At 38.7% G+C, this 14,085-nt stretch overlaps 1 protein-coding gene across 1 annotated transcript in view; it reads right to left on the bottom strand.

The window, feature by feature from the left end:
• Positions 1-14,085, bottom strand: part of AMPH (amphiphysin) — a 390,964-nt gene that overhangs the window by 288,651 nt on the left and 88,228 nt on the right. The window lies entirely within an intron of this gene.

Here is a 14,085-nt window from a genome sequence, read left to right as displayed (position 1 = left end):
ATAAAGAAAATAATCTCTGATAATAATATTCTCTAATAAAGGAGCTCTGGTAGCATAGTGCCTAAGGCACTTGATTGCTAACCAGAAGGCTGGTGGTTCAAACCCACCAGCCACTCCTCGGAAGGAAGGTTGGGCAATCCTACTTTCATAGTGACACTGCCTCGAAAACCCAAGGAGGGGTCGCTATGAGTCAGGGCTGACTCGTCGGCAAATAACAACAACAACAACAATAAAAATTGCCTTTATAAAAACAGCCTTAAGCTTTTGGTCTCAAGGGCCCTTTAAATTCTTAAAAACTACTTAGGAAACATCTATACTCATCTGGAGCAACAAAGAATGAAAAGAACCCAAGACACATGGAAACAATTAATTCAAGGGACTAGTGGGCCATGCGAATTTCAGCCTACATGACCCCGAGACTAGAACTAAATGGTACCTGGTTACCATTGTCAACCACTCAGAAAGAGATCAATAGACGATCCTGGGAAAAGTGGGAGAAAAATGTGGAACAAAACTCAAAATCATAAAAAAGACCATGCTTAGTGATAGAGACTGGTGAAATCCCTGAGACTATGGCCCCTATCCTCCCTTCAGGACTGGAATTGAACTCACTTCAGTGGCTTAACTTTCAGCTAAACAATGGCTAGGCCTAGGAGGTAAATAATTAGACTAGGGAGGTGCACTCCTTGGAACAATTAACCACAGGAGATCAGAAGGGCCTCATTTGCACATGGAGATAGCTCTGAGGGCAGGAATGCATAGCAAAGAAGGACACAGGGAAAGGGTAACCATAGGGAGGAAGTGGGAAGAGAGCTGTTACATTATGGGAATTACAATCAATGTCATGAAACAAAATGTGTCTGAACTGTTGTATGGAAAATGAATTTGCTCTGTAAACTTTCACCCAATTTACAATTTAAAAAAAAAAAAAACTACTTAAGAACCCAAAAAGCTTAAGTTTCCATAAGCTATAATTTTTCAATATTTATCGTATTAGAACTTTCAGCTGAAAAATATTTTAAATATTAATTCATTTTTTTAAATAAGCCTATACATATTAATATAAAGGACATATTTTGTTATTATGCCTTTTAAAACTTTTTATAAATCTCTCTACTGATTTAATAGAAGTTAGCTGGATTCTCATATATGTTTCTGCATTCAATCTGGTGAGAGATAGCACATGGCATGAAGCCTCTGGAAAACTCCACTGTACACTTGTAAAAGAATGGGAGTGATTAAGGCAAATAAAACCTTAGTATTAATATAGAAATCATGTTAGCCTCCCAAAGCCCCTGAAAGATCCTTGGTTCCCCAGGGAAATCCTGTATCACACTTAAAAAAAAAAAAAAACAAACAAACCCACTGCCATAGAGTGGATTCTGACTCATAGCAACCCCCACTGGGTGCCTGAGGCAGTAAATCTTTACAGAACTAAGATTGCCCAGTCTTCCTTCTGTGAAGTGGCTGGTGTGTGTGAACCACCAGCCTTACAGAACTACTACTGTAAGTGAACTAGAAAAAAAAAAAACAGAAAGACTGTAAGGCACCCAGCAGAAGTTTCCAAACCTGCTGTATCGGTGTCTCCTATTAGCTTCTCATTGCTCTGTAGTGTACAGTGACTCAGAAGTCTCCATCTATGACACTGAGAAAGACAGAAAACCCATCCTTGGTCCCAGCTGAGGGCTATTCTAGTGCTCACTTTCCACACTGGTTCCAACATGGCCAGACTCTTCAATTTTGCTCTCTCTCCAGCATCATTCTTAGAGAATAGTGTTCTCATGCCTCAAAATAAGCATGGATGACTTCACTGTCAATCCAACAATTTCTAAATTGCTTCTTTTTTTGTATGTGGTAAATATATACATAACAAAATGTGTCATTTCAACCATCTTCACATGTACAGTTCCATGACATTAATTATGTTCACTGTGCTGCTTAACCATCACCCTAATTCATTCCCAAATTTTCCTACCACACTTAATAGAAGCTCAGTGTCTCCTAAGTACTGAGGCTTCCTTTCTTGCTCCCTCCTACTAGCCCCTGATAACCACTGAAAAAACATGTTGGTCTCTATATACTCGGTGTGGTAGTTAAGGTTATGCGTCAACTTGGCTGGGCCTGGACTTGGGTGGCTAGGCAGCTGGTTGTAGTTATTCCCCATGATGAAATTGGCAATCCACTCTCTGGTGGTATCTGCCATGAGCTGTTGAGTGGCTGCTGTAAGGATGTGATCTGCTTCAGATATATAAGGAGAAGCTGTGGGGATGGTCTGCAGCTGTTGGCACACTTAAATCCTGCATGTAGACAAGTCCTCGTTCGGCAGCCTGCTATGATTGCCTGCTGGTCTTGAGACCATTTCTGGACTTGAGTTAGTGACCTGCTGTGTTGTTTGGTAATCTTGGAACTGTGCCATTTTACTTGTCGCCCTTGGGCTTGTTAGCTTTAGCAGCCAGCAGCTGCCTGAGTGAAGAGACACCTCTAGCTCCAGTGGGCCAGGATCAAGAGCAGAGCTGAAGTCCAAGGACAAGGAGTTTTCACCCAGACCCTAGAGTATGGCACTTTGAACTCAGACTTCTAGCCTCCAAAACCATAAAAGAACACATCCCTATTTGTTTAAAACCATCCATTTGTGATATTTTCTGTTAGAGCAGCACGAAGTAACCAAAACACTTGCTTATTCCAGATATCTCATATAAATGAGACCATACAATATTTATCCTTTTGTGACTGACTTATTTCACTCAGGATTCATTTCAAGGTTCATCTAAGTTGTTTCCTTTTGACAGTATATAACAAGTGTAGGGTGTCTTTTCCTGAGGGGTGGGCACAATTGCAGGGGTGCATTTTATTGCCTTATGTTATGTGAACTCTTGGTATGTACTGAATTCTTAAGAGGTAACTTAAGGTTTTAAGATTTAAAAGATGTCTAGTCCAGAACTCTTACTACAAAAACAAGAATAATGGTGCCACAACATTAATAACACTCATATCAATGCTTTTACTCCCAGAATAATCCCTTAGAGGGCAAAATCAATAAATAAATAATGAGAAGATATTGCTTTTATGTTTACAGCCAAATATGAGTTGTTATTCCCAACACCTAAATTTGAGTTTCTCTCTCACACCCACCAGCCACTCCTCAGAGGGAAGTGGCTTCCCTAGTGATACTACTTCCATAGTGATACCACTTCAGAAACCTGAGTAGGAGTCACTATGAGTCAGAATCGACTCCACAGCAGTGAGTTTTTTTTTTCTTCTCAAATCTTTTAAGTAAACTATCCATAGGGAAAAAGGAGCACAAAAGATCCAGAAAATGCATTCAATGTAAAATCGATCCAAGTTACAGAGAAGCATTTATGCACACAGTCAGCCTAACGTGAATCTCCAAAATGCTGAATCGAGTTTTGATGTTCACATATACCTATAGATTCTCATCTGAGCACTGTTCCAATTCTACACACATAAAACACCATCTTTGAGTCTGCTTCCTGTCTGGGAAAAACATTTAATTAGAAGATCTTTCTACTTAATTTTTATGTAGTTTTCTTCCTAGAAAGATGAAAAATTTAAAAATACTTAACTAGTCAAGACTCACTACTGTATTCATGAATACCCCCAATGAGATGATTCAAGAACAAAAGGCTCTGTATTCAAATAAGTGTGTGGAACACTGCATCCTATATCTCCTTCTTAGAGGTTTACAATGCACAATAGCAAAATAAAACCCCAGGAAAAGCAGAAACTTTGTGTAACTGATTATTTCCCCAATTATTTTATCTTGCAACATCCTCTTAATTTTTCATTTATTTATTTATTCATTTATTTTTGAATACAACTTGTTAACATTGCCAGATCCCCATAGCTCACTTTCTGCATTGTATCTCCTCCAATATCAAACCTAGGGTTGCCAAACTCTGGGGGTTTTGGCATGATGCCCTATATGGGTAGGACAGAGGACTTTCACCTTCTTTATGGTGGAGCTCTGGTGATACAGTGGTTAAGGCATGTGGCTGCTAACCAAAAAGGTTGAGGGTTCAAACCTACTAGAGGCACTGCCAAAGAAAGTTGAGACAGTGTGCTTTCATAAAGTTTTACAGCCTTGGAAACCCTATAGGGCAGTTCTACCCTGTCCTATAGGCTCACTATGAGTCAGAATCAACTCAAAGACAGTGAGTTTTGGTTTATCTGTTCTATTGCTCTGAGGATGGGAAACTGTAAGATAAATGCAATAATAATAACAACAACATAATAAAACCTTGAAACCTTGAGAATCCTTGAATAGCTGCATTTATTCTCACAGTAGCATCCCACACTGAAGTTCCTCCACTACAAAATCATTTTATACCCAGGCTACCTAACCATGTAGATATGAATCTAAATTTAAACCTCAAAATAAAATTACAGATTTACTATCATTAAAGCCATGGCTTATCCTGAAAGATATTTTAAAAATTATGCAATATTTTGAAAATTTTATTAAAATTTGGAGTTTAGAATTAGCTACTTTCATTATAGTTCTTTAATATATTTAATAAGGTCCTTCTCAACCTGAAGATATAAAATACCTTACTCTTCACTTATTCATTCAATACATATTTACTAAGAACCTAGAATATGCCAGGCACTGAAGAGCAGTAGAAGAAGCAGACAAAAAGGGAAAAACAAAACAAAAAAAGCCTGTTGCCTGTATAGATCATTCAGCTGTGTTTGAATAAAAGGCAGATCATTCAGTTGTAGTTGAATAAAAATAAGTAAAATATGTAGAATATGGGCCATGGAGAAAAATAAAGTAGTAACAGGGGCAGGGAGTGTTGGGGGAATTACAATTTTAATGGAGGTGTTAAGGGAAAGCCTTATTTGAGATATTTAAAAAATGGTCTAAAATTGGTAATACTGTGAGCCCTATTCTGACTCATAACAATCCCTACTGGGTTTCCAAGGTTGTAAATCTTTATGGAAGCAGACTGCCTAATCTTTCTTCTGTGGGATGGCCAGTGGGTTTGAACCACCAAGCTTTTGGTTAGCAGTCCAATGCCTTAACCACAGCACTACCAGAGCTCCTTACAGATAAATAGAGAGGGACACTCTAGGAGGGTAATATATTAGTGGAAAAGCCCAGAGGTACCACAAGGATGTCAGTGTAGGTGGGCACAAGTGAACAAAGAGAAGAGTTGTAAGAGGAAATCAAAGAAATAATGGGAGTGGGGGGCAGATCTTTGAGCACCTTGTGGGCCTTTTAAAGACTATGGCTTTCTTTCTGAATGAGCTGAAAATCACTGGAGTACAGAGGAGAGAAAGGATCTGATCCATCTTCTAATATGATAATGGGAAAAGAGACTACAACAGAGCAGAGGGGACAGTTGAGAGGTTAATCAGTAACCCAGACAATATATGGTGGTGGTAGAAAATTATGGTGGTGAAAATAGTAGCATTGTACATCTATTTTGGAGTTTGAGTCAGAGCATATTGGTTGATGGACTGGATGCAGAGCGTGAAAGAAAGAGAGGAGTTGAGAATGATTCCGAGTTTTCAGACTGAGGAACTCAAACCTCATTTGCTGAAGTGAGGAAGAATATAGGAGAAGTACAGGGGAAGGAGATCAAATGCTCAGTTTTTCAAACATTAAGTTTGGATACAATTAGATACCCACAGAGAGATATCAAGTAGGCAGTTAAACATAGAGATCTGAGTTCAGGAGACAAATCCAGCTGGAAATATATGTGTGGAAGTATCCATAAATAAATACTCTTTTAAAACATGAGACTGGATCACATCCACAGTAAGTGAATGAATGTAGATAAAAAAAAAAAAAGGAAAAGAAGTCCAAGTACTAAGCCAACATTAAGAGGTCAAGGAGACAAGGAGGAAACAATAAAAAAGCACGTGAATTTGTAACTTGGAAGCCAAATGAACAACATATTTCAAGGATGAGTGAAAGATAAACTGTGTCAAATGCTTCTGGCAGGTCATGTAGAATGAAAACTGAGAAATGACTGCTGAATTAAAAAATGTGAAGGTCACCAAGGACCTTGACAAGAGCAGTGTTAACGGCATGGTCAGGTAGGAAACCTGACTGGAGGTGAATTCAAGAGAGAGGAGGAGAAATGAAAAAAAAACACATATAATGTACTCACAAAGTGTGGTCTAAGGCCCCTGGAGGTCCCCAAGTCCCTTTCATGGAGTTGAACTACTTATTATTACATTGAACTTTTTCAGAAGCTCCATGATGCATGATGACATCTTTGCTCTGACAGCTAATGGAATCTGTACCTGTGTACTTTTTGTGTTTTAAATTTTTCTGTTCTATTTTCTAATATGGAAAATATCAATGGATATAATGTACTCAAACCAAAGCTCTTTGGGATCCTTGATTATTTTTATAAATGTAAAGATGACCTGAGACAAAGTTTGAGAACCATTGAGATGATAATGGATAGGTTGGTGAATAGATGGGTGGATGGATGGATAGATGGAGAGACTGAGAGACAGACAGACAGATACTAAAAGTGTGACTCAGTGGCATGGGCCTCCACATATTGCTCCCCATGCTATATCTTCTCCCAGTTCCACTGTCTTAATGATTGCACTCACACACATTTCTTAAACAACTAATCAACCATTAACTAGCTTCAGAGGCTATGGTCCTAGGAGTTGGCATAAGCCAAAGCTTTAGCCCAAAGGGACATGGTAAGACACCTGGGGCCCTAGTCAAAACTATGCCACATTCAGTACAATCTGTGGCTGTCTAAAGGACTCTATCCTTTATTTGGGGCCTGATTTTAAACTGCATATGACCATCCTACTTGCAAGCATACTTTTGGTCTATGAATTCAAATTCTCTGTCTTATCGTTATATTTTTGTCTCAGAGGAAATTTAGCTTAGAACAGCTCTCCATACATAATGGTAGACAATGTACTGGCAACCTCATAGTTTATTATTGATGAGAATAGGGAATTATTTTAATAAAATGTGAAAAGAAACATCTCCATCTTGTTATTCATTTTCAGTGATTATATTCATCCAGGCTTCCTTTCACCAAAACATCTGATGAGCCCAAGAGTACATTTCTGAATCTCACAGTAGTAAAAAGAACGCAGGCTCTGGAGTTCAACAGATCTGGGCTCTAACACTTCCGAGCTGAGTGACTCTGCCAAGTAACTTACCTTCTCTGAGACTTAATTTCCCAATCTGTGAAATAGAAATTTCCTAGGTTTTAAAGATCAAATTAAACTATATAAAGTGCCTACTCTAACACAAGGCATATGTAATTATTCAATCAATGTTGGATTTTGGTTGTTTTTTTTTTTTTGTTTTGTTTTTGGTTTTTTTTTAATATTTTAGTAATTGAGGACAAACCACACACTTTTCAACAATTAAGAGTGAGGTAATAATAAAAGGACATTTAAAAATAATCACACACAATAAAGGATTTGTGGTGGTTAAATCTGTGTGTCAACTTGGCTGGGCCTGGTTGAGTGGTTGGGCAGCTGGATATAGTTATTCCGCATGGTGAGATGGGTAATTAACACCATGGTGGACTCTATTGGAGCAGCTGAGTAGCTGCTTTGGGTATGTGGTCTGCTTCCCATATATAAGAAACAGCTTTGGGAATGGTCTCTAGCTTACAGCACGCTGGAACTCTGCATGTAGCCTTGTCGTTGTTCAGCAGCCTGCGATGCTCTGTTGACCTTGGGACTTCCAATGGACTTGAATTAATGGCCTGCCATGTGGTTTGGTAACATGAGGACCGTGCCATTTTATTTGTTGACTGTGGTGGTCAAGTTTGTGTGTCAACTTTGCTGGGCTTGGTTGAGTGGCAGGGCAGCTGTTACTGGTTATTCCCTATAATGAAACTGGCAATGAACTCCATGGTAGGACCTACCACAAGCAGCTGAGTAGCTGCTTTAGGGATGTAGTCTGCTTCCTGTATATAACAAAGAGCTTTAGGAATGGTCTCTAGTTGATGTCACACTTGAACCCTACATGTAGCTGCAACATTGCTCATCAACAGCCTGCCATGCTCTGCCGACCTTGGGACTTTCAATGGACTTGAATTAATGGCCTGCCGTGTGGATTGGTAACATTGGAACTGTGCCTTTTCACTTGTCAACCTTGGGCTTGTAGTGAAGAAAAGCCTCTAGCTCCAGTGGGCTGGGAGCAGGAGGTAGAGCTGAACCCCAAGGTTGAGGGGCTTTTACCCAGCCCCTAGAGCCTGGCACTTTGAACTTGGACTCAAAGCCTCCAAACTGTGAGAGAATAAACTCCTGTTTGTTAAGGCGATCCCATTTGTAGTATATTACTGTCAGAGTGGTACCAGATAACCAGAATATCAACCTTGGGCTTGTCAGCCTCAGCAGCCAGTAGCTGCCTGAGTGAAGAGATGCCTCTAGCTTCAGTGGGTTGGGAGCAAGAGGTAGAGCCGAAGCCCAAGATCGAGGGACTTTCACACAGCCCCTAGAGCTTGGCATTTTGAACTCAGACTTCTAGCTTCCCAAACTGTAAGAGAATAAACTTCTGTTTGCTCAAGCCATCCCATTTGTAGTATATTTCTGTCAGAGCAGTACTAGGTAACCAGACCAGGATTTATGGGGGAAATTCATATATAAATATTCATAGTGTTCAAGCCTTCCTTCCTTATTCAATTTGAGGATAAACTCCTCTTTATAGGCCATACACTGAGCACCATGGAGAAAAAGTGAAGTTAGGGTAGGAGCCACTGCACTGTTTGCTCCCCACTCAGTCCTAGGGTTTTCTTTACAATAAGTACCAACCTTTGGAAGTCCCCTCCCATCATCACTATTCCATACCCTTCAGCTTACTGTTCCACAATGATAGCAGTACCAAGATATGGAACTTTCATTTTGTTTTAGGAGTTGAGAATCTTGATCCTCATCTGCCTAAATCCATGAAAAAAAAAGACTTGATTATGACCAGTTCACTTTCACATGTGCATTTATTTCATTTAAAATATTTTTAGGAACATTATGGACCCATTAATTTTTGTATATTTGATGTGTGTTAATCCACTGTACTCATTATCCTTTTGATGCTCTTGTTATATCATCTCAGGCCAGTGCGAGAATCTTCAAGTCCATTTGAAATGACTCAGGTGGTCTTTGACAGGTTCCTTGCTTTAAGGGGATATTCCAGGCTCAGGCTTATGATGGATGTTTCCTGCTCACACCCAGAATCAGCTGTTTTCCCAGGGCGCTGTGGTTTCTTTTAGTAGAAAATAAGGTGTAGGAAATGGGTCCTCTGAGTAAGAGATGGCCGATACTGCATGGTTGCCATTATTTTTAGATGTCATCAGCAGACAGCTTTATATCATTAAGATTCAGTCACCCTCATGAGGTGTATCTGCAGCCAGGTTATTCAACTACTAACACTTGCTATTATCGTTAGTTGCCATTGATTCAGCTCCAACTCCAGACAACATTGTGGATAACAGAACGCAACCTTGCCCAGCCTAGACCATCTTCATGATCATTGCTGTGTTTGAGTCCACTGATGTGGCTATTGTGTCAATTCATCCCACTAAAAGCTTCTCCCTCTTTCACTGACCATCTACTTCACCAAACACGATGTCCTTTTCTAGCAATTGTTCTTTCCCAATGACATTTTCAATGTAAGCAAGCTACTAGGGAACATTCCAATTATTATTCTTCTAAGACTCTCTCTCTTTTTTTTCTTCCCCCAATCAAAATCTACCACCTTCCTTTTCATCCAATGCCCTCCATCAAGTTAAAGCTCCCCTTAGGAATATGCTGTTCCTTCTCTGGTTGGTAATTCTTGGCATTTAACCATAAACCATGGCATGTGGTTGCAAAGGGAAAGAATCTCCCAGGGATTTGTTAAGCTAGTTTGTGATAAGAGAACTAGGAAGTCAACCTTCATGGGCATCACGCTTCCTGGCAATTGTCCCTCTGTACTTTCTTGGTATGTGGCCTGATGCCACCATTGCCTCAGTGGAGATCTGAGCAGATGGAGCCATGTACTCATGACTTCTACCTAAATAAAATGGCCGTTACATAAAGATCTGGGCTTGAGTCCATTGTGCAGGGGTATGTGTGTTTCAGCCAAACAGCCAATGGGTCTATATTTTTCCCATGTGCTTCAAGTTTTAGACTGAAATTTTCTCTCTTCCAAGTAAGAATTACAAGATGTTCAACTCTGAATTCTCCATGACAACCAAGAAAGATGGCAATTTCCAACTTGAAGAAGTAGCAAAGTACACGTTCAGACACTCATACTTCTCAGTCAAGGATTCATCATAATCATAATAACAGTAATTCACAGCATTACTGACTGTTTATTGGGTAAAAGATAAGTCAAGAGCAGTATCTCATTCTTCTCCATAATAATCATATGGGGTAAATAGATGTCACTATTTTTTCCATTTTACAGTGAAGAATCTGAGGACTAATGAGGCTGAATATGACATAGCTATTAAGACACCATTCCAGGGAATTTGGTTAAATGGTAAAATTCTTGCCTTCCATGCAGGAGACCCAAGTTCAGTTCCCAGACAATGATCCTCAAGCACAACCACCACTCGTCTATGACGCTATGATGCAGAATAGGTTTCAGCAGAGCTTCCAGAATAAGATAAAGTAAGAAGAAAGGCCAGGCAATCTACTTCCTAACATCAGCCATTGAAAGCTCTATAGATTAAAATGGTCTATCCCATCATACATGGAGTCACCATGTTTCAGGGGCCAATATAATAACAACAACAATATGTCTGACTCCAAGGCTCATGCACAAAAGCATTATTATTTGTCAAAGAAGTGAATGAATTTATTCAGCACGTATGACAGAGGATTGGGGACATAAATTGACCACAAGTTATCAGCTGTGGTAAGAGGCATCACCTAAACTCTATTAATAATGGAAGCACTCATGGGTGTTCTTGCCAACTTAGGAAGATGCAGCTTGATGTTGACAGCAAGGCCAGAGGTTATCAGTGGCATCAGATCCTGAGGACACAACCTGGCTTAAGAAAATTACATTCTCTTTACACATGTGAATCTTTGAGGAAACAATAGAGCAAAAGTTCTTTATATTAGGTTTTGATCACAAACCCAACCCAAATTTAGCCTACACTTTTAATATATGGATGTACTAAACAGCATTATGGTCCACCTTGACAGTGGAATCTTCCTGTCTATGCTAATAGGCTATTTAAATGCAGTAAGGGCTATTTTTATAACATCCTTCATCATTTAAGTATGGTATATGGTAGAATTTCCAATCTCAATCATGTTCCAGAACTGATTACTTCTCCTGATGGGAAAATTAAACATAAATGTATGCATAGCTTTGAACTCAGAATACACACAGGATTTCCCTTATATAATCCTTAAACCAGTGCGCAGTGAGGTTAGAGCTATCTGGGAGATATTTCTTAAGCTTCATCTCTTTGCACTAAGACAATGTCTCATATTTTCCTTGAATTAAGCTTTTTTTGCTCTTTTAAAACCTCTCATACCACAACTAATGATATGACACATTAAATACTACTTAAAAGATCACTGCATAAAGACCAGATATGAGACTCAAACATTCCCATTACTTTAGAATATTTCAGCAGAAATTAAAAATAATTAATTTTAAAAAAAGTGTGACTGTTTTTATTGCGGAAATTTCCAAATATACACATAAGTAGAGAGAATAGGGTAATCAATCCCATACACCCAGCATGTAGCTTCAACAATTATCAACATTCTACCATTCTTGTATCATCTACCTACCCTCTTCTCACTAGAATTTTGTTTAAAAGGGCATTCTCTGAGAGAAATGAACCTTACATTAGAAATCCAGTGGTGTCTAAATTGTTGTGTTTGGTGACAGCATGATGTGAAATGTCAGTAATTACTCCAGAGCCTTCTATCTTGTGGTATCAATTCCTGAATGTCTCAAATCCAGAATTACCAAGACCATCTGCTCAGTTGCAAAACTCTAGATAGTAACTCACGCTCGCAATGAGTCAAGATATGAATGTGCTAATTGCTACTGAGGCAGCTCTAAGCAACACTGGTTGATCTTTTTTTCTTACTTTACTGCATTCTTGTTAAAATACAAGGTACAAAAGAAGGAAGGGTCAGAGCCAATGCAATGTATAAGATGAAAGCAGGTGGCCAAACCTGGTAAGTAAATGTATAAACACATTTCATTCTACCACATTAAAGAATTGAGATTACAGGTCCAAATTATGCTTATCATCATCATCATCATCATCATCATCATCATCATCATCATCAGTACCCCAATCATTACCATTTACTGACAACCTACTCTAGCTTACACCCTGTGCCAAGCACCATACACCTCTTCTCTTGATTCCCCAGCAAGATATATTTTTATTATCAGTTTGCAGCTGAAGAAGCAGAGGCTTATAGAGATGAGATGACTTGTTCATCAGGGTCTAGGTTAGAACCCAGATCCACCTGACTTCAAAGACTGTACCATTTTCCCTGTAATATACTCTAACCACATCCCTGACTCTACTCCATGCCTAACCAACCTTTTCATTATGGGGGGGGGGGTTATGGTTATGTTAGATTAATTTTATATTGTTTATTACTTATGTAATAAATATTTACTATTTATGTATTTATTATTTTTATAATGAGGAAAAATACAGGTATTTTCAAATACCTGTTAGAACTTGCTTCAGTTCTAAAGGATAATATTTCTTTTCTAAACCCTCATTAAAAAGATATTTTGTGACACTAGTTTTAATACATATTTTGCTAAGATTGTAGTTATAATTGTTAAAATTTAATTGAAGACTTCATGGACATCTGGAGTTTAAATATCCTTTTCCACAAGTGCTCCCACTTAAAACCCATCTACCTACCAAAAATTTAGTAAAATATGGTTAGCACAATAAGAGCCCATAATAAGCACCATCTAGTTTTTCTAGGCTCACCTTAGAAGAGAATGTTGTTCATGGGGGCCATTACTCCTTAGGACAAATTGCTTCCTTGGATTTCTGTTTTTGTTCATTCTCCTATGCTCCAATCAGAAAAGATCAATTGTTGCTGCTTAGGTAACTACTCAAAAGCTTTTAAGACTCCAGATGCTACTCACCAGACTAGGATGCAGAACATTATCTTTATGAACAGTGTTTTGCCAATTGACCTGATGTGCCCTGAGGCCATGGTCCTTAATCTCCACGTCCAATGGTTCATTCCCAATGTCTAAGTAATTTCTTTAACTGTGCCCCTATATGTTCTGTTATATATATGTGTGTGCTTAAATGTAGCACTCGCAAATATGTACATAGAAATTATCACCACCATACCTACAAAAACCAGATGGTGCTTGGCTACTAGTACCAGTCCCTGACCAAGACCACAACAGAAGGTCCTGGTTAGAGTAGGTAGAAAAAAAAAAAAAGAACAAAATTTAAACTACCTCCCCCTCCCAAAAAAAAGAAAAAGACAAGAATTACTGTTGGAAAGACACTAGCCTAGGAACCTCCAAAACTACTGCTCTGAGAAAATCTTCTAACTTGAAACTGAGGACATCCCCAGAGTCCACCTTCCAGGACTATAAAACAAAGAATGTGAAGAACGTACTCCTCAGAACAATCAATTATATGAGATCAACAGGGCAACATTTGCCAAAATCAAAGATGAGAAAGTAGGGAGAGATAGGGAAACCAGAGGATTGAAAGTGAAGGACCCAGGGAGGAAGTTGGGAGAGTGCTGACACACTGAGGGGATTGCAACCAATGTCGTGGAACAATTTGTGTATGAACTATTGATTGGGAAAACTAATTTGCTATGTAAACTTCCACCTAAAGCACAATCAAAAGTTAAAATAAAAGAAGCCTACAGTGAATATGTATGCACTTTCTCTACATTTTAAAATGGAAACCACCACAAATTCTGTTATCAATCAAATTCCAATAAAAATTTAAAAATTTATTAACTGACACTAAAGTTGGACTATTAAACATTCAGGTAAAAATCTGATCTGACAAAAGAGAAGAAAGAGCCAAAATCAACACTTTAAATGAACATCTCCAACAATTAGAGAAAGAACAGCAAGAAAAGCCCACAGTCACCAGAAGA

The sequence above is a fragment of the Orycteropus afer genome, unplaced genomic scaffold (assembly GCF_000298275.1).
Source record: "Orycteropus afer afer isolate SDZICR_OR568_19922 unplaced genomic scaffold, OryAfe1.0 scaffold00263, whole genome shotgun sequence".
In the NCBI taxonomy this organism is placed as follows: Eukaryota; Metazoa; Chordata; class Mammalia; order Tubulidentata; family Orycteropodidae; genus Orycteropus; species Orycteropus afer.
Note: the sequence above shows the minus strand (reverse complement) of the source record. Positions and strands in the feature narration are given on the sequence as shown.